General features: G+C 28.9%; 12 non-coding genes across 12 annotated transcripts; all 12 read right to left on the reverse strand.

Moving 5' to 3' along the window:
* Positions 1-3,752: 3,752 nt before the first annotated feature.
* On the reverse strand, positions 3,753-3,840 carry VC83_09116 (the record flags this gene model as incomplete). The annotated part of the gene is made up of 1 exon: positions 3,753-3,840. It is a non-coding gene; the product is annotated as a tRNA-OTHER (tRNA).
* Positions 3,841-3,881: 41 nt separating this feature from the next.
* VC83_09117 lies at positions 3,882-3,954 on the reverse strand (the record flags this gene model as incomplete). The annotated part of the gene is made up of 1 exon: positions 3,882-3,954. It is a non-coding gene; the product is annotated as a tRNA-Ile (tRNA).
* Positions 3,955-3,978: 24 nt separating this feature from the next.
* VC83_09118 lies at positions 3,979-4,051 on the reverse strand (the record flags this gene model as incomplete). The annotated part of the gene is made up of 1 exon: positions 3,979-4,051. It is a non-coding gene; the product is annotated as a tRNA-Sec (tRNA).
* A 185-nt stretch (positions 4,052-4,236) lies between these two features.
* Positions 4,237-4,308, reverse strand: VC83_09119 (the record flags this gene model as incomplete). Its single annotated transcript has 1 exon — positions 4,237-4,308. It is a non-coding gene; the product is annotated as a tRNA-Asp (tRNA).
* Positions 4,309-4,395: 87 nt separating this feature from the next.
* VC83_09120 lies at positions 4,396-4,469 on the reverse strand (the record flags this gene model as incomplete). The annotated part of the gene is made up of 1 exon: positions 4,396-4,469. It is a non-coding gene; the product is annotated as a tRNA-Lys (tRNA).
* A 1,069-nt stretch (positions 4,470-5,538) lies between these two features.
* Positions 5,539-5,612, reverse strand: VC83_09121 (the record flags this gene model as incomplete). Its single annotated transcript has 1 exon — positions 5,539-5,612. It is a non-coding gene; the product is annotated as a tRNA-Val (tRNA).
* Positions 5,613-5,904: 292 nt separating this feature from the next.
* On the reverse strand, positions 5,905-5,978 carry VC83_09122 (the record flags this gene model as incomplete). The annotated part of the gene is made up of 1 exon: positions 5,905-5,978. It is a non-coding gene; the product is annotated as a tRNA-Val (tRNA).
* Positions 5,979-6,650: 672 nt separating this feature from the next.
* Positions 6,651-6,723, reverse strand: VC83_09123 (the record flags this gene model as incomplete). The annotated part of the gene is made up of 1 exon: positions 6,651-6,723. It is a non-coding gene; the product is annotated as a tRNA-His (tRNA).
* Positions 6,724-7,518: 795 nt separating this feature from the next.
* Positions 7,519-7,591, reverse strand: VC83_09124 (the record flags this gene model as incomplete). The annotated part of the gene is made up of 1 exon: positions 7,519-7,591. It is a non-coding gene; the product is annotated as a tRNA-Arg (tRNA).
* Positions 7,592-7,708: 117 nt separating this feature from the next.
* On the reverse strand, positions 7,709-7,781 carry VC83_09125 (the record flags this gene model as incomplete). The annotated part of the gene is made up of 1 exon: positions 7,709-7,781. It is a non-coding gene; the product is annotated as a tRNA-Asn (tRNA).
* A 128-nt stretch (positions 7,782-7,909) lies between these two features.
* VC83_09126 lies at positions 7,910-7,996 on the reverse strand (the record flags this gene model as incomplete). Its single annotated transcript has 1 exon — positions 7,910-7,996. It is a non-coding gene; the product is annotated as a tRNA-OTHER (tRNA).
* A 3,174-nt stretch (positions 7,997-11,170) lies between these two features.
* VC83_09127 lies at positions 11,171-11,242 on the reverse strand (the record flags this gene model as incomplete). The annotated part of the gene is made up of 1 exon: positions 11,171-11,242. It is a non-coding gene; the product is annotated as a tRNA-Arg (tRNA).
* Between the last annotated feature and the right edge of the window lie 10,625 nt (positions 11,243-21,867).

A 21,867-nucleotide genomic window follows, 5' to 3' on the forward strand; every position in this document is an offset into this window, starting at 1 on the left:
CTTTTAAGTCTAGATTTGACTTTAAATTAGACTTTAACTCCTCTAAATAATCTACAAGAGAAGCTTCTTTTTTATATACATTTATATCATGTAATAGATTTATTAAAGATGGATTTATATCAAGATTTTTAAGTATAGAGGTAAAATAAGCTTTTATTAAATTTTTCAATTTTAAAGTTAAATAAATTTTTTCTGCATTATATGTATATAAGGTTACTGTTACTTTAGAACTTGTGTGTTTTAATTCTGCTTTACTTATCAATATCTTATTTAGAGATAGTCTTCTAAATCTTATAGCTATTTTACTACTTTTTAATGTTTTATTATTAAAATAAAAATTAAAATAACTTTTAACTAACTGACTTAAAGTTTTATCTGCAATAGATAAATTTTTTATATAACTTTGGTTATAAGCATACACAGAATTAAATCATTCTTTAGTCGCAGCAGGAAAAACACGAGTAGGACCTATAGTGTTAGAAATAACATCTAAAGGTATTATTTTATGTTTAAAATTTATTTTTTTGTTAAATATAAGGGGTTTCAATATTTCAGTTTTTTGGTTATTATTTTTCATGGTTTTTTAATTATTTATACCAACATAATACAGTGGTAATAAGCTTTACTTTAATCTAAAAACTTTAAAGAAACTAAACTAAAGTAAAGACTATTTCATTAATAAATTAATATTAACTAAGGTTAAGCAATATAAAATAATATTGCAATTATATAACTATATATTAAGAAAGTTGGGCATTATTAGAAAGATTATTGTTAGCATAACTCACTTTCTAGTCGTTGAACGGTTTTACTTTTAACACCTTTTTAAGGTAATTATGCTAAAGTAAAGTTCGCTTCAAGTATACTAAGTCCTCAGACAAAGTTATTCTTGAAATTAACCCAATAAATTGCCAATGAGTTTAAGTCTAATTAACCAATATTAAATATTAGTAGACTTAAACATTGGAGGACTAACATCCCTAGCGTAGCTTTTTCATAAATCCAAGACCTTTCCTTTCTGCATCTTGTGATCATATGCCCCGCTTACGCGACTGATAGACGTGTAAGTCAAACAGTAAAGCAAGATTAAGCCATTAAACTTGACAAGTAATAAACATAATTATCATATTAGCAATTTGTAGTTTGGTTTCACCAAATACACCTAATAAAAAAATTAAAAAACATTGGAAAGATATCTACTTCAATGTTTTAATTACATCTATTTTCCATATAGATAAAATCTTACTAGGATAAAAAAATATTTCTAACTTAATAGATAAATAGCTGGATTAGTTATAGCATAAGCTACACCAAATAACAAACTAAAAATAAATACATTAAATATATAATGTATTGTTAGTCATGAAAACTTATTTCCAAATAGTATACTTAGAAGTAAGTCATGTCAATTTTACAAAATTAACTTTGGATACACCCAGGTACTTTTTATGGGATCTGTGCCCCGCATAAACTGCCTCCTAGCCATTGTTTCCCTAACATAGTAGGGGTAATTTCCTATCTTTAGATAAGAAAATAGAATAAATCTATCAATATGACGAATAAAATAAAGGTCTTCCAATAATATCTAACCAATTACCTTATATTACTAAAATTAATTAAATCACATTCAATAACTAGCAACAGTAAAGCTGCATAGGGTCTTCTCGTCTAACTAGAGGTAAACTGTATCTGCACAGTTATTCCAATTTCACTGAGCCAATCATTGAGACAGCTGTTGTATCGTTAAATCATTCATGCAAGACCGCATTTAACGGCCAGGGTATTCCGCTACCTTAGGACCCTCAAAATAAGGCCGCCATTGATCGGGGTTTCCTTCAAAGTCAAGCTTATATTAGTCAACTTAATAAATCCGTTAACCAGCCGACATCGGGCAGAAATCACACTCAATACTTTGATTATTATCTTACTGCAGAGTGCTTTGTTTTAATTAAACAGTCGTACAACACTATTCCATGCTTCCTATTCTTTACCTGATATTAATCAGGAGGAATGGCTCTCCTTATCCCTAAGTTACGGTAGTTAGTTTGCCGAGTTCCTTAATGATTGTTCACTCAAACGCCTTCGTATACTCTACTTGCTTACTTGGGGTAGACTCTAGGTACGGTTATTATGTCGCCTTAATAATAAATATTTTTAAGATATTTACTATTTAAGGTTTTTACTGTTTTTCCAGAACCTTCTTCACTTAAGAAAAAGATAATAAGACGAAACATCTTAATCTCTTTTTCTTATAAAAGGTTGTTACTTTGTAGACAAGATTTTCTCATCGTTTAATCCTTTAGGTTTATAAACTTAGAGGCCGTTACTTTAAAAAATCCATAAGCTTTAGGCGAGGGGGATATACCCCCTTTTTCGTTACTCATGTCAGCATTGTCACTTGGGTCATTTATTCCTAAATCTTTTTAAGAAATAGTCTAAAATTTACCCAACGTTCCGCTACCCCATATTATATAATATTATGTTTTAATATGGACAAGGTGTCGGTATATTATTTAGATCCGTTAAATTTTCGGTGCCACTATCAATGTAAATAGTAAACTATTTACTGAACCAGTGCTCTGTTACGAGGTCTTCAAAAAATGGCCGCTTCTAAGCCTATTTCCTAGTCGTATTTGATAGAAACTTCCTTAATTTCACTTAATATTAATTTTGGAACCTTAACTCTTGTTCTGGGCTGTTTCCCTTTAGACATACAACCTTAGCGTACTATGTCTGATTATTTAATATTCATCATTGCCCTTCCGAGTGCGAATACTCACCGATAAAATCTTCACGATCCCCCGATATGTACAAAAATAATAAATAACACAAATAAATATGTTATCTATTAAAGTTGCCTGAGATCACAGTTCTGTACCTGCTATGATGTAACTTAAATTACCTACTTCTATAGGTTTCGCAGAAAACCAGCTATCCTGGTCAGTTTTGTCTTTCACTAACTTACCACAGTTCATCGGATATCTATACAACGATAACCCGTTCGGGCTTTTATAACCCTGACTATGGTAAGATCACCAGGCTTCGGGTCTAATTTTAGATACTAATTCATTATTTCATAATTGGTTTATCTAGGCATTGCTGCTCGCATCTAACATTAACTTACTGACCCATTATGCAAAAGGTACGCTCTCACTATGTATTTAAACTTTGCTTGAGCTGCTTATAAAACTACTAATTCAAACCTTTCCTTCACAGAACTATACGCTGTCGCTTATATATTATATTTAGCCTTAGAGGAAGGTTCCCCTTAACATTCAAACAGGTTTATAGCCCGTTCTACTTATTTAAAGTATTAATAGAGATTTAGTTATCCTTTATCTCCTTTTAATACTCTAGGCTCTTCTACTTTAATTCACACTAATTGTAGAATCTCGTTTGATTTCTTTTCCTAAAGCTACTAAGATGTTTCAATTCACTTCGTTTATTACTGAATTTATCTAAGAGTTCATGTGTTAAGTATTTTTACACAATTTAAAATATTACTCTCTTTAATATATAGCAAGGTATTCCTAATAGTTTCTTTATATACTTGCTTATACTACAATTTATAGTATATAAACATTAAATCTATATCCATTACATTATATTACTAATACCAATTTAGTACATGTAGTACTAAATTACGTATTTTCGGGTTATTATGGTTCGAACATAACAATTCCTCAACCCAAATGAGACGCCTAACCAACCTGGCTCTAACCCGTTTATAATAATGTATTATTGCTAATAATACAGAGAATATCCGATTTGAACGGATGTGATTTATAAAAACCAAATAAATCTCAAGTTTACCGCCTTAAACCGCTCGGCCAATTCTCTTTTACTATGTTTACAACATATAATTTATATAGTATTATACTATGATTCTTTCAAGACTTGAACTTGAATAACATCCTTATCAAAAACGCACTTTACCAATTAAGTTAAAGAACCTTATGCTAAACTAATATATGTTTTACAAGAGTACTCAGACTTGAACTGAGAACATGAAATCTGAAGCTTCTTGTTTTGCCTATTAAACTATGCTCTTTTATTAAAACCTTAACGAAAAGTATAGCTTTTTATTAACGGAAAAGAGATGAATTGAACATCCAGGTGTTAATACACAATATTTAGCAAATATCTCGCCTTACCAATGGCAACTTTTCCTTTCTATGATAACATAATAAAAAGACTTTTTTATGCTAACAATAAAAAACATATTTCAGTATATATGCGGGCCAGACCGGATTCGAACCGACATACTTTCGTGACAAGAAAGTCCTTTACCAATTAAGTGACTAACCCTTGTTTTTTTGCGCTAGCCGAAGTCGAATCGACATAAAACGTTTGGAAGACGTCGGGTTTACCATTAACTTATAGCCGCTTATTCTTTTAAGACCTATGGGATTTGAACCCATATAATAGTGATTAAAAGGCACATGCTTTACCAATTAAGCCAAAGTCTCTAAAGATATATAATATTATTTATCTTTTATTAGTTTACTAATACTTATATAGTTATATTTATGACCCTCAATAGTATATAGATACGAATAAGAAAAGTCATACTACATCTACAAAATGTCAATACAATATACTTGACTCTAAACCTAAATGATGGTTATCTGTAGCATGGTAAGCTAATACACGTCATAAACCTACAGCTATAAAAGCTGTTCCTATCATTACGTGTATCCCATGGAAACCTGTCCCAAAATAAAAAACATGATCCGTAGCTCCATCACTTATAGTAAATGAAGAGACTGTGTACTCTACACCTTGAAAACCTGTAAAGATTAAGGGCTAATAAAACTGTAGCTACTATACCGTATAAGGTTCCACTTCTGTTTCCTTGTATTAAAGAATGATGAGCATATGTAACTGTTACACCACTAGACAATAATATAATAGTATTAAGCAAAGCAATTCAAAAGGATTTATAGCTTCTATACCCATAGGTGGTCATTGAGCACCTAATTCTACAGTAGGTGATAAAGCACTATGAAAGAAGGCTCAAAAGATAGCTAAGAAAAATAATGCTTCTGAAACAATAAATAGAGCAACACCCATGTTTAACCCTTTTTGTACTGCTAATGTATGATTACCTAAATATGTACCCTCACTTATAACATCACGTCATCAAAAGGACATAGAAGAAACAACAGCTATAAAAGAACAAGCTAAATAGAATCCTGCGTTACTAAATCCGTGCATAGTTAAGGACACCGCTGGTAGTTAAATTAAATAAGGCAATACATGTGTAAATAGGTCAAGGTGAAGGAGAAACTAAATGAAACGGATGTGCTTGAAACTGACTTCTGTTAAGGTTTGTCATCTTTTTATTTTTCTTTACTTGTCTGGAACAAACTTAATTTTCCTTTTTCACTATTTGTGTATTAATCAGATACATTTTTATTTTTCGTGTTAAATATTGATATAACATTCATATTTAGAAGAACTAATCCTAAAAAAAAAAAGATACGTATATATACATGGTTTAAAGGAGCGTTCAATTTATTGTAGATACTACTCTATTTAAAGGATAAGTGATTTGAACATTTAACCTACCATGTGTAAAACGGTTGCTCTACCAATTGAGCTAATCCCTCTAGGGTTAATATATATATATTAACCTATAAATTGTCCGTCTTTATATTTAGATTAATATATATACAGACCTTTAATTAACTCATCTATTATGAATTAAGTTTTCTCTGTAGTATAAATAGAATCGGGTAATAATTAGCTTCATATTTTTAATTTTATTTAGAATCTGATACATATGTAGGTATTGATATAGACTTACATTTATTCTTCTAGATAAAAAAAAAGAAATTACAAAAGGAAGTATAAAAGACAGACTAATGTATTAAATATTAATAACTTTATAATAAACTCCTTTTAAGGGATAAATGATTCGAACATTCAACCTACCGTGTGTAAAACGGTTGCTCTACCAATTGAGCTAATCCCTCTAGGATTAATTTATATATATATTAACCTATATTTATGTTAATACTTTATGTACCACCAGCAGCAGTTATTTCACTTACTCTCCTCAAAACCACAGATTTAAATTACTCCGCTACTCCATGATTGTGCACATTTATAGCTATATGCCACATAATACGAATTCTACCCGTTTCAGGGTCAGCTTCAAGAATAGCTAATTCCGAAAAATATCGACTGTTAAGCATAACACGATAGTCTGCGATAAGTACATCTAAATTAACATTACCACATATAACACCATGAGCTACAGCATCTACGTCACAAATTCTACTTAGAGGTATAATTATATTACCATTCTTATATAAATAACCGTTAGAACATTATATACTCTAAACACCTAGTTTCTTTAATTATACTATTTCATGCAATAAGCCCTCAAGATTGCTTACTTAGATAAGAGACTCACACAAAGATAAATCAGGTAATTTAATTAAATAGGGTGCTACTGCTATAAATAATCTAAACCACTATTGGTAAAATTTTCCAGAAATGTTCTTAACAATTCGAATATCTTTTGTTTAATTTAATTTTTATATATTATTCTACACTTTTGACTAAGATACATAGATATATATATTAGATAATTAGAATTATATTGTGTACGTACTTTAAGTACATTGAGTAAACCTAGTGCGAAAGTGAGTACAAGATTCGAACTTGTGTCCTTATGTCCATAACACAAAACTCTACCCTTTGAGCTAACCCATCTATAATTACTATAGACAATTTAATATTAAATCTTAGTATTGCACTAGTTTTTTTGTTTTATTGTTATAACAATTGCACCTACCATAGCTAATAATAAAATTATCGAGGTCAATATTAATCATATACTATGACTAGAATATAAAATATTTCCAATAGTAGTTATATGACTAGTTTCAGATAAAGTTCCGTCCCATGTTTTACTTGTAACATAGCTTAAATCAAGATCCTTTGGTGTAATATCTTCTATATTAATTAGATTATTATCTAAGTTTATATTAACACTTTTTTCATCAAGACTCCCCTTTAAAGGTCATAAGTTATCAGCTGGAAAACTAAGACCAAGACCTAAACCAAATATAAGAAGTGGGATACTATTACTTGTTTCATTTGATAATTCACTTATTCTAACATTTATTAACATAAGTATAAAAAGGAATAAAATAGAAACAGCTCCTACATAAACTAATAAGTAAGATAAACCTAAAATTAAGGCCTAACACTATAAGATAACAAGATATACTTAAAAATAACCCGATAAAAATAGCACAGAAACTATGGGATTCTTACATACTATGACCAAGATACCAGAAAAAATACAAATCAAAGACAACAAGTCTAATACCTCTGTTTGGTACCCGTTTGTAAAAGTTTCATGAAAAACAAAAAGTGATAAGTTCATTTTTTATGTATAGTTTTTTAAATCTCCTACACTTTTGACTAAGATATATCTATATATTAGATAATTAGAATTATATTGTGTACATACTTTAAGTACATTGAGTAAACCTAGTCAGGAAAGTGAGTACAAGATTCGAACTTGTACCCTTGTGTCCGTAGCACAAAGCTCTACCTATTAAGCTAACACACATAAAAAATAAATAAACTCAAACAGAATTAAATTAAATTAAATTAAGAAACAGATAGGTAGAGATACAGAAACAGAAACATAGACAGAAACATAAACAGAAACATAAACATTATTAATTAGCCCTTAAGATGATTCGAACATCTAACCACAATATTAACAGTATTATGCTCTACCTTTGAGCTATAAAGGCTCTACATATACAATGAAGTTGTTGATTAAAGTGCGGGCAAAGGATTTGCACCAATATATACTGATCATGAGTCAGTTATGTTACTATTACATCAACCCGCATTTGGGCTATTAGGCTTAATAAACTATTTAGGAAGAAAAGGAATTGAACCTTCGACAGCAAAAGGCTATTGAGTTTACAGCTCAACCCGTCATACCAACAAACGGAACCTTCCTTTAGTATACAATATCTTAAATATTACATACAGTTTTTTTTACTTTAATTAGCCCCGTGCAATTTCCACTACACGAACCGTATTTCGACTTAACACCAATCGAAGTAACACATACGAAAATTAACTAAATATATATAAAGAACGTATTATCTTAATTAAAAATAAATAGTTGACCAAACTTATTGCATAAACTTCTTTCAGCGCGCGACGAGTAGTAAGTACCTATCCGAGAAAAAATTCACCGTGACATGGTGATTCACGATTACTAGTAATTCCTTCTTCATGTAGTCGAGTTACAGACTACAATCCGTATTATATCCTACTTTTGAGATTAGCTTAAATTCACATTTTCGCATCTCTTTGTATAGGGTTATGTGGCACGTCTATAGCCCACAACATTAAGGTCATGATGACTTGTCTTGGTCCCATATATCAACCAATATAATGGCGAACTGCTCTATAAAATACTATTTAAAAATAAAGCAAGGGTTTACGTTAATTTTATGGAACTAACCAAAATCTCACGACATTAACTGAAGACAGCCGTGCAACGCTTGTAATAATTTTAACCAATTAAGATTAAAAATAATATGCAAATCGTGGTGAGGTTTTTCGTGGATTATCGAATTAAATAACATACTTCACTACTGATTTCAGAAACGGCCTAATGATTTCAGTTTCTGCGTTGCCGCATTACTCTTAAGGTGAAATGCTTACACTTTCATTTATATGCTAAATTAATCTAGCATATGGCATTTAGAATTCTCTGCCTGGACTACTAGGGTATCTAATCCTGTTTGCTACCCAGGCCTTCGTACCTCAACGTCAGTTATTAGATAGAAGGTTGCTTTCGCCTTTACCAGTCTCTAAGGTATAATTAAATATAAACTCTCCACCATAAATACCTCCTTCTCCTATAAAACTCTAGTACTATCGTACCCTTTTTTGGGCTAATAATACCGTCTAGGTACCCTTTAAACCTATTAAAGATGAATAACACTTGTCTTTTACGTATTACCGCGACTGCTGGCACGTATTTTGGTCAAGACAAATAGATAAAAATTTGTCATAATCAATATTATATCTAGAACTTTATTCGACAGTCGATGCTTACCTTTATTTTTAGGTTTCACAAGCCGAAGCTTTACGTTCTTCCAAATTGCTGGTTCAGCCTTTAGGCTATTGACCAATATTCCCCACTGCTGTACTATACGTATTGGGCTTTTTTCAGACCCAATGTGACCGATGGACCTCTCAGCCTCGATTACGGAATTTTAAGCTAGTTAAGCCATTACCTTAACTACTACCTATCCGAGATATTTATTGTCATCTTAAAGCGGAAATTTACTTCCTTTCTTTATAAGGTATTTATTAGCCTTACTTTAAGGTAGCCAAAATATCATATACTCACCTGTACACCACTTTTAATTAAATAAATAGTTTTCCAGGCTTAACCTGAAGACTATTATATTATATTAAACGTACGATTAGCATGTGTCAAGCATTTGGACAGCGTTCATTCAGAGCCATCATCAAACTCAAATATATTCTATAATTGTATTAATAATTAATTAGTTAATTAAATATTAATACTACTAATGTATTTAACATTACAATAATTTAAGATCATCCCCGACAGAGCCTGGATTATAACCAGTTGTATTAATAACTTAATAATCTGATTCAGATTTTTAAGATATTACATTTAATGAAAATTGCACATGATATACACTTTGTATTTATACAAATAAATCCTCTATTAAATTTAAATAATTCTTGTAGACTATATGTATAAATCTAAGAAAATCTAAAAATAAATAGATATACAATTAAGCCAGTTTCTGTTTAATAATTAGTCTGTCTTAACTTTTAACTGTAGGCTTGTATTTTAACATAATACTACGTAATAAACAAGATAGACTTGCTTAAATGTATTTCATATACAAAATTTTGTATATTAAAAAATTTTTCTGTACTATACCAAAAACTTTAGCTTTAACACTTTATACCTGTATAAGTTTAATAAACACTGGACTTTAACAAATCTATATGCAAATTTTATATTAATATAAGATTTATTCTTAATATACCTATTGATCTTAACCATACCTATGGTTAAACATACGTATAAATACCTATCTAAAATTTAAAATAAAAAATCTAATCATAAAATTACAAAATTTTCATTTAGTTTATATATATATATATATATATATATATTATAAAATTTATTATAATATAATATGTCTTACACTTAATGTAAATCTAATCCATCTTTAATGTAACTACTTGTTAATACCACAAACACTTGAGCTTGTATAAAAGCAATACCCAATTCAAGACCACAGAAAGCAATTATAAACGCTAAAGGCATTAAACCTAAAAAGAAGAATATAAATCCTGAAGTCATGATATTATAAGTAAATCCAGCTAAGATATGTAATAACATATGACCACTTAAGATATTAGCAGCTAATCTAAGCCCTAATGATACAGCTCTAGCTAAATAAGAAATAAATTCAATTAAAACTAATAAAGGTAATAAACCTAAAGGACAACCAGCTGGTACTAATAAAGAAAAGAACTCTAACCCGTGTTTTTGGAATCCTAATATAGTTGCACCTAAAACTATAGTAAAACTAAGTCCAAAAGTTAATACAAAATGACTAGTAGATGCAAAGCTATATGGAACTAAACCTATTAAATTATTAATTAAAATAAATACAAATAAGGCATATATAAAAGGGAAATATAATTGACCTTTTACAGAGTTTATTTGATTTGTAACAATACTATGTATTGTTGCATATAATGTTTCTTGACTAATTGATCAGCTATTACTTATAATTTTATTATAATTAGTAGCTAAAACACTACCACTTAAAATTATAAAAGTAGATATTAATAAATATAATCCTATATTTGTAATAGATATGTTAATATCTCCCAATATAGGGGCTTCCATACTTAGAAGGTTTCTTATTTCAAACTGATCAAGGGGACTAGCAATTTCTCTCAATATGTTTGAATGTGTCATTATTTTTATTATCTCCTTATTTTTATTGTCTTTTTTTTTCGCATACTTAAAAGGATTTATATTATACCCTTTAAGTATATAAGGATTTAAATTCCTTTTCTAGTTTAACATAGTTTAAATAAACTAATTATAAACCTTAATTCTTATCTAAGATTCGAACTTAGATCTAGATATTAGAAGTATCCTGCTCTACCATTGAGCTAATAAGAGTATGGTTTACTTAAAGTTATATTAAAAAAACTAAAGTAAAGGAATATTACTTGGTATTATATCAAAGCTATATAATATACAAGGAACTAAAACGACAAAAGCAATAACTATAGGTAATAAAATTATTCAACAAAATGTCATTAATTGATCAAAACGTATTCTAGGGAAAGAAGCTCTAGCCCATATAAATACAAAAGTCATGATACAAGTTTTTAATCCTAAACTTAGACCATAATATAATCCTTCAGTTAAAGGGTTATAGTAATATTCAGGACCTAACACTTTATAATGTAAAGTTTCTTCTACATAGTAATCAAAATCTATAAACTGGAATAAACCAAATATAGAAAAAGGTAAAATATCGTATAAATATCCACCTAAAAACAATATACTAGTTAAAACACAAATTAGAACAATACTAGAGTATTCGGCTAAAAAGAAAAATACAAATATAACTGCAGCGTGCTCTGTCATAAATCCACTAACTAGTTCAGATTCAGCTTCAGCTAAATCAAAAGGGGCTCTATTAGTTTCTGCTATAGATCCTATTAAGAAGATTATAAATATGGGGAACAAAGGTATTATAAATCAAACGGCTCTTTGAGCTTCTACATTTACTGTAAGATTTAAACTACCTGTTAACATAATTACTAAAAGAATAGCTGAACTTAATATTAGTTCATAACTTATTAATTGAGCTGTACTTCTAAGTGAACCTAAAAAGGCATATTTACTATTTGCACTTCATCCTGCTAATAATATACCATATGTAGCTAAAGATGAAACAGCTAACATATATAATATACCTAAATTAAGATCACTTATAGCTAAACCAGGTCCATATGGTACTACAGCATAACCTAGCAGTGCAAATATTAAAGTTATAATTGGACCAAGGAAAAATAACACAAAATTAGCTTGTGTAGGTGATACATATTCTTTTAACAATAGTTTTAAGGCATCCGCGAATGCTTGTAATAAACCATAGTAACCCACTGTATTCGGCCCTAATCTTCTTTGCATGCTAGCTAATCCTTTTCTTTCGGCTACTGTTAAATAAGCTACAGTTAATAACACAGGCACAGTAACTAATAGCACTTCTACTATAGATATTAAGGTGGGTAAGTATATCATTTTTTTTTTTTTTATAAAAACTTTTATTACTAATAATTCATATTAATACCTAATACAATATAATGCAATAAAATTTATTTAGATATATTAGAAAGTAAAAATAAATTTAAATTTAAATTTAAATCAAATTTTGATTTAAATTAAATTCTATTCCATATTATTACCAGAACAAATATAACAATACAATAATAAAAATAAATATTTATTTAACTTAACAGTAAAAGCTCAGATAATTTATAAATACATATACAAACATTATCAATATAAAATTTATATGCATAAGTATACCATTAAAGCAAATAAAACACGAACTTTAAAGAAGATGGTACCAAAAATAGTATATGAAAAAGTAGATCTCTAATTGTAAGATTTCTAGCTACACCTAAGATAAATGCACCTAATATTACTCCAATAATTAGTATATACTATAATTCCTGTAGTGACTAAATATTTTTATAAAAATTTTGCGACTTATTATATTTTTATTTTAATTAGCTTTTAATTATAGAGATATGGAAGAATCGAACCCCTTATTATAGATCTGCAATCCAAATGCAAAACCATTTGCAACATATCTCTACGTAAAAACGTATAAAAATATCTCTACATACTTATATATCTTTAAGATCAAAGTTTAACCTGTAATATGACAATGTTTGAAATAATATATTACTAATACACATGTAACTCTTAAGATATAAGTGCTAGTCTTTTAAATAACATTAAAAAAATCTATAATTATTTATATGTACATACTTTTTTTTTTGTGTGTATAACTAAGCCTTATGCGATTTAGTTATACTTAATTCCACTAATGTATTTTCTAATAAACTAACTAGAGGTACTATTATTAAAAAGTGAGCAAAATAAATAACAGTACTTATTTGTCCAAATTCAATAAATGGAGATTCCACATGTTTAGCACCTAATACCAATAATATTAAGAAATTAGCTATAAACATATAAAAAGCTATTTTACTTAAAGGTCTGAATTGTATACCTCTAGATCTACTTAAATCTGTGTAAGGCATAGCTAATAATATAAAAATAGCACCAAACATAGCAATAACACCTAATAATTTATTAGGAATAGATCTTAATATAGCATAGAAAGGTAATAAGTATCATTCAGGAACTATAGCAGGAGGAGTTTGCATAGGATTTGCTACAACATAGTTATCACTATCTCCTAAAACATTAGGCATAAAGAATACAAATACACTTAATACAATTATAAAGATAAATATAGTTATTAAATCTTTAAATAAAAAATAAGGAGCAAAAGCTAATCTATCAAAATTACCTGAAACACCTAATGGATTACCAGATCCAGCACTGTCATGAAGAGCAATTAAGTGCATTAGAGCTAATGCAGCTAAAACAAAAGGTAAAACAAAATGTAAAGCAAAAAATCTATTTAAAGTAGCGTTATTAACAGAAAAACCACCTCAAATAAATTCAACTATATCTTGTCCAACTCAAGGAATCGCACTCATAAGGTTTGTAATAACAGTCGCACCTCACAATGACATTTGGCCGTATGGTAAAACATAACCTAAGAATCCTGTAGCCATCATTAACACAAAAATAATTACACCTAATGTTCAAACTAATGTTCTAGGTGCTCTGTAAGACCCGTAATATAAACCTCTTCCTATGTGTAAATACACTAAAAAAAAGAAGGCTGAAGCTGTATTACTGTGTAAGTAACGTATTAATCAACCATTATTAACATCACGCATGATATGTTCTACTGAATTGAAAGCTTCTAATACACTAGGGTTGTAGTGCATTGCTAATGTAACTCCTGTTACTATTTGTACTATTAAACAAACGGCTAATAGAGAACCAAAGTTTCACAGATAGCTAATATTACTAGGTTGTGGTGAATCTATTAAATATGAATTAACCAATTTTAACAAAGGATGATTTTTAAAAATTCTCATTTTATATACAGATAACATTAAATACTTATTTTTTAGAAATATAGATAACTTCTTATGTTAGTCCTTAACTAAAAACTAGGACTAGCTAAGTTAAATAACTAGGTAAGTACCGTCTTACCCTATTTTAATTCTCTAATGGTTTAGTTTAAACAATATAATATTTAAGGATGTAAAGTTTTTACAATTAAATTAATTTGTGAAACTAAAACTTATACAAATTATTTTAACTATATAAAGTGTGGAAGAGTCGAACTTCCTTAATACATATAAATAATAAAAGCAGAACCATCTGCAACACGTGTATAACTTAAAGTACAACAGTGTCCATTAGTATTATATACTATATGGATACTATATATTTAATAATTATATATAAAGATAATATATAGGGTAGATATATTTCATCTTGATTAACACCACACATAATGTGGTAATTATTATAAGTATAGTTAACATTAAGACCTATAATAAGAGAGCGAAAAAAAGATTTACACTTTTAACTGCTGATAGTTAATCAGCAATGTTATTATTACACCACTTCGCATTAGTTTTATTAAGAAAATAAAATCTTTACTATAAAAACCCTGTCATAAAAGGGAATGCAACTAAACTAAGACTAGCTATCAGCATAACAGAATAAGTTAAAGGCAAGAATGCTCTTAATCCTCCGTATTTTCTAAAATCCTGGTTATCAGATACAGCGTGAATTACAGCTCCCGCACCTAAAAATAACAGTGCTTTATAGAAAGCATGATTAACTAAATGAAATAAAGCAAGATTGTATGAAGATAAACCTACTGCAATAACCATCATACCTAATTGACTCATAGTACTGTATGCAATAACTTTTTTAATATCTTGTTGGAATAGCCCAATAAGACTACTAAAAACAGTAGTTATTGCACCTAATCATAAACATAAAATTAAAACAGTTGAACTATATTCTATTAAAGGACTTGTACGCATAAGTAAATATACACCAGCTGTAACCATTGTAGCAGCGTGTATTAAAGCACTAACTGGTGTAGGCCCTTCCATAGCCATAGGTAATCACACATGTAACCCTATTTGAGAACTTTTAGCCATAGCTCCTATTAATAAACATACTCCTATAATTGTAACAATATTTTCATTAACAAAAGGAGCTAATGAGAAAACAGTGCTATAATCTATATTACCAAAAGATCATAATATAGCAAACATACCTATCATAAAAAAGGCATCCCCAACTCTATTAGTTAATAAAGCAGAGATAGAGCTTTGATTTGCTGCTATTCTAGTAAACCAGAAACTAACTAACAGATATGAGCAAATACCTACACCCTCTCACCCTACAAACATTAATAAAAAATTATTAGCTGTAACTAGTATTACCATCATAAATGTAAATAAACTAAGATAGCTAAAAAATCTTTGATTGTGTGGGTCATGGCTCATGTACCCTATAGAGTATACGTGCACTAAAGAAGAAACAATTAAAACAGGTATTAACATAGACACAGTTAAACTATCAAACTGAAAACCTCATAACACATTTAGTGATTCACTATCTATTCATCTGAAAAGATTTATAGATACAGGTATGTTATTTAATCCTACTTCAAAAAAGGCAACTGTTGCTAATAATGTTGTTAAAATTACACATAAAGATGTTATTAACTGCGCCCCACTAACTCCAACTTTTCTACCAAAAAGCCCCGCAACTATTGACCCTAACAAAGGTAAAGTTATTATTGCTAAATACATTATTTATACTCTATAGCTATACTTCCTCTTAATCTGTAAAAAGCTACTAGTATACCCAAACCTATCGCAGATTCTGCACCCGCTATTGCTATTATATATATAGCATAAGTTTGGCCTAATATATCATCAAAGCTAAGTGAACTTACCAATATTAAAAATGTAATAGATAGAAGCATTATCTCTATAGAAATAAGCATTAATATTATATTTTTTCTATTTAAAACGAAACCTAAAATCCCGATTAAAAAGAGTACTAGGGTTAAATTCATTATATATTATTTATATTTAAATTATTGTTTTTAGTTTATTGTAACTAATATAGTTAAGGATGAAATACTTGAGACTATTATTATACTAATATAACCCCATAAACAATTTAATTTTCAGGGTTTAACATAAGCTAATGCTTATGTTAACCTTTATATCATAGAATTATTTTATAATTTACTTATAAAAACACGGCTTAAGAATAGACGCACAAACCTTGGTAATATATATTTAGAAAATACATATATCATTGTTACTAATATAACAAATGCAAAAGTTACTTGATTAATAAAATAAAAAGGAACTAACTGTGGCATGGTATTTATGGAATTTGATAGATGTATAGATAAGTAAAGACTTACTCACATCAGAACTTTTTGTAAAAGGTTTACGTGGAAAACATTGATGCAAAATAACCATTAAAAATAATTTTAATGTTTATAAGACCCATTCAATGCTTTAAATTTGGCTATTTCACTAGTCAATAGGCTACTATATGTAGGATCTTTAATTTTTAAAGAATTTTCTATATTTAAACCCTTATTAAACAATTCATTTATAGAAGATCCATTATGAGTTATTAATCTGTCTATGACTCCTACTCTAGCACTAATTTTATTAGCGTATGAATCTGTCATACTTGAAGGTACATCGATAGACATGTTACCTTGAGCATCTGATACTACGTTAATACCAGTATCTAGAACAATTGCTTTAAACTGAGTGATGAAGACTTCCATTTGAGGAAGTAACCTGTTAATCTCTGTAACTATTGCATATAATTCTTCTTCCATTGGATACTTATTTGAAATTTGATAGATGTATAGATAAGTAAAGACTTACTCACATCAGAACTTTTTGTAAAAGGTTTACGTGGAAAACATTGATGCAAAATAACCATTAAAAATAATTTTAATGTTTATAAGACCCATTCAATGCTTTAAATTTGGCTATTTCATTAATAAATTGGGATATATATTTTAACAACCCTAACGCCGTTAATGTTAGTTATAAAACAATGCTTTTAAACTGAAAGATATAGATACCCGGTTAAAGTGTCAATATATGATACATCAAGAAGCTTGTTAGATTAATCAAAATAAACTTAAATTAAATTTTAATTTAGTCATTTTTTATTATTCTTGATATCCTCTATTCTAAATATTATAATAGGCTTTTTATATGCTTTCCTTATTTCTTCTTCTACATAATCAAATACAGTTTTAGTATGATTTCTTACCATAGTAAGATGATTATGTGTTCAATTTCTAGGATCATCTGGTCGTCTATATCTTCTACCAAAATCTACCGATATTTCAAGTAAAGCTTCTAGCATACCAAGATGATATCTTAAAGAAAAATAATCCTCTATAATTGGAGGTTTAACGTGTGGAATTATATATAAATCAGACTTTTTATATAGATGTTCTTCTTTATAATATAATCCCATACAACCCTGAAAATATTTTCCCCCGGATGCTATAGTATTAACAGAAATACTACCCCCTTTAGTTAATCTATTAGCACGCAACGTTTCTTGTTGATAAACAACTAAAACTTCTCTGAGTATATTTAAATTAATAGCCCGTATATCTTTATAATCATAATTTCCCACTTTTTTTTAAAATTTTTGACATTTCAAGATAAAAGACCTTCTTTATAATTCAAAAAAAGAAGAAGGAAACAACATCGTAATCTTTATTAGGGTCCTTAAAATTAATACCTAATTTATCCAATATTATATATGCAGGTCTATCTTTAAGTTTAATCGGTCATACTGACGGCTCTACTAAAATTGCAGATTCTGCATATTTTTTGGGGTATTAACAAACTGCTATTTTCATGTATAACTAGACATTTATCTCTATTATTAGCCCTACTATCAGGTAAATTACTACTTCTATCTAAAATCTCCTTCGCTAAGGCTTCTCTACGTTCATTTTTAGCTGACGTTAAAATTGAAAGTCAATTTATAGCAGGAGCTATAGTTAAAGCTGAAGAAGTTGAAGCTTCTGGTACTTGTGTACCAAAAGTTGAAGAAGTTGAAGAAATTAAAGCTGAAGAAGTTGAAGCTTCTGGTACTTGTGTATTATTACTTATACCTAAACTTGACTCTATAGTAGTGCCTCCGCTTCTACCTTCATATGGAGCTATAACTACCTGTAGCTTTTTTCTCCTTTTTGGGTTATTTGACCTAGGGTCATCTTCAGGTTCAAAGTACATAGAATTTTTATTGGAAGAACAATAATTTACAGAAAAAAAAATAGGTAATAATATTTCCCTATTATCTATAAAAATTAATCTTATAAGTACAAACAAAGAAATACAATAATTCATCTTATAGCTTTTTTGTATGTAATATTCTTTTTCGCAAAACTTGAAGAAAAATCTACATTAAAACTAAAAGGATTGTATTTTATTATAATACTGTTTAATACACCACATATATATGTAATAGGTAATCAAAGAGAGAATGCCAAAAAGCATAATAAAAAAAAATCCTTATACTCTATACCCAATGTAGAACATGTGGTAAATCTATGGTCGTTGTTAATAAAAACATAAAGATAAATATTAACCCAGTAGTTAAAGGATATTAGCTATATTTTTTAATTTTTAAAATTAATATTTCTTTTATAGTTAATTTTGAATAATTATGCTTGGTTTTCCTATTGACTTGTATATAAAATCGCATAGTAACTAAAAGGGATATAGTTAAACCTAAAATAATAATAAGAGTAGAATAGTTCGCATTAGATAAGGAAAAATACATATCATTACATTCTTTTAGTAAACTTTCCCATATATCTTTTAGATTAGATAATATTGAATTAAATACACGTAATATTAAATTAAGAATATTTAACATATAAATATTAATTAGCTTAGTTAAACAAATTATAACTAACCATCTGAAAGCAAATACCTGAAGAGATACCTGAATAGTATCTATGTATAGGATTAGATATTTTACTTTGTAAAGGTAATGACACAAATGCATGAGGTTTAGGTGGGCTAGTTAATGCTCACTCTAAACTATTATAACTTCTATTTAATAATGTTTGTAAAGAAATCGCTATAGAATTGAGGTGTTAATCAAGGATATCTGCTTGTAGCTTTTCCTTCAACTAATTGTATATATATAATGTATAAGAAAAGTCAAGTAGCTACTACACTTATTATAGACCCAAAACTACTTATTAAATTTCAACCTGCGAAAGCATCAGGGTAATCACCAATTCTTCTAGGCATACCTTGTAAACCTAAGAAATGTTGAGGGAAGAATGTAACATTAACACCAATAAACATAATTCAGAAGTGTACTTTACCTAAAAATTGGCTGTAATCTAATCCTAGTATTTTAGGTATTCAGAAGTATCAAGCACTAAATAATGCAAATACAGCACCCATACTTAAAACATAATGGAAATGAGCTACAACATAGTAAGTGTCATGGAAAGCGATATCAAGAGAAGCATTAGCTAAAACAACTCCACTTAATCCACCTATTGTAAACATAAATACGAAACCTAAAGCAAATAACATTGAAGGTGTTAATTGTAAAGATCCTCCCGTAACATGTAGCTAATCAACTAAATATTTTAATACCAGTTGGAACAGCAATAATTAATGTAGCAGCTGTAAAGTAGGCTCTAGTATCAACGTCTAATCCTACAGTATACATGTGGTGACTTCAAACAACAAAACCTAAAACTCCAATAGACATCATCGCATATACCATACCTAAATACCCAAATACACTCTTGTTAGAGCTAGCAGATATAGTAGTACTAACAACACAAAACCAGGTATAATTAATATATAAACTTCAGGGTGACCGAAGAATCAGAAAAGATGTTGGTATAGTATAGGATCACCACCACCAGCAGCTTCAAAAAATGATGTATTAAAATTTCTATCAGTTAAAACCATTGTAATTGCACCGGCAAGAACAGGTAATGATAATAATAATAATACAGCTGTAACAACTACAGCTCATCCAAATAAAGCTAATTTATGTAATCTTATACCTGGACTTCTCATATTTAATATAGTAGTTATAAAGTTAATTGCACCTAATAAACTACTTATACCAGATAAGTGTAAAGCAAATATAGCTAAATCAACACTAGGTCCACTGTGACTTTGTATACCACTTAATGGTGGATACAGTGTTCAACCTGTACCTGCTCCGTTTTCTATACCGCTAGCAAAAAGGAATAATATTAAAACTAGGTGGTAATAATCAGAAACTTATATTATTTAATCTAGGGAATGCCATAATCAGGACCCCCTACTAAAAGTGGCAATAAAAAATTACCAAATCCTCCTATCATAGCTGGCATACGATTTTAACCCGCTAATTTTCATTAACGGCCGGACTATATCTTTACCTTTAAATATAATATTTAATAAGGTATTTCGCGTGTAGTCTCTGAGGATCCTACTACTTAAAGGTGTTTAATGCTTAAAAAGCCCCTCTAGATTTGGTTTCCTGCTGATTGCCTAATCTCTTAAAATGTAACTGTATTATACCGCTTTTCAAAAAAGAAAGTCTGTATTACTAGTTCTAAGAGCTCTAAAGGTATTCCAGCATATAGCGAAAAGAAAGTAAAGCATTTCTGCCTTACCCGGCCATGCCTTTTTTTTATAGAATACTAATAATTTTTATGTTAAATGTCCAAATTTTGATAAGTAAATCTTCATTTACCTCTATAATAACAGACTTAATTCCTTTTAAGTAATCTCTAATCACTTGACGATCGCCTTTAAGATGATTGGCCAAACTATTTAACGAATAAAACTCTAGTTTTTACTTGCATCGTATTTAAACCTCTGCAAGTATAGCTTTAGCTGCTGGATGTTTAATTTTATATAAATCCCGTTTATTTACAACTAAAGTTTTTATTTCCCTAAAGTTAGTTGGTTAATATATTCAATTTCAAGTAAATCACCTGATAAAAAGAAGTGATCTAGATATAAAGTACCTAAGTCTAAACAATCATTTAAAGTTTTATGATGAATATTTATTGAACTATACATATTTGTTTTGACTCAAATAATATAATAGATTTAGGGTTTTTGAATCATATATGTAGATAGGAGTACTCTCTCTTTACGTAGTTTATTACGTATCTCCTCAGACACTGGTTCATGATAACCAGGACTAGCAGCAACTAAATCTACGTTAAGATTAGGGTTCAAAGTATCAATAAATTCTTGTTCTAAGGCTACTACTTGATCTAAAGTAGATTCAACGTCCAAAATATATATAGTCAATCTTATATTACTAAAACCGTGTTTGTTTAAGTATCTGAGAACTCTCCCGCTTTAGTTTTAAGTATTGAAGGCATAAAATAAGAACTTATACGGTTGTACAAGTTAATAGAATGACCTACATAAATATTTTTTAGATCTAGAGTTTCCCATACATAAACACCTTTTTGTTTTTTAGTTACTTTAAGGATTATATCTCTGTTATTATAAGGGTCTTCTACTAATATTTTAACATATTTATTTTTAGATTTGAAA

This window comes from Pseudogymnoascus destructans (assembly GCF_001641265.1).
Source record: "Pseudogymnoascus destructans isolate 20631-21 unplaced genomic scaffold scaffold_37, whole genome shotgun sequence".
Classification (NCBI taxonomy): domain Eukaryota; kingdom Fungi; phylum Ascomycota; class Leotiomycetes; order Thelebolales; family Thelebolaceae; genus Pseudogymnoascus; species Pseudogymnoascus destructans.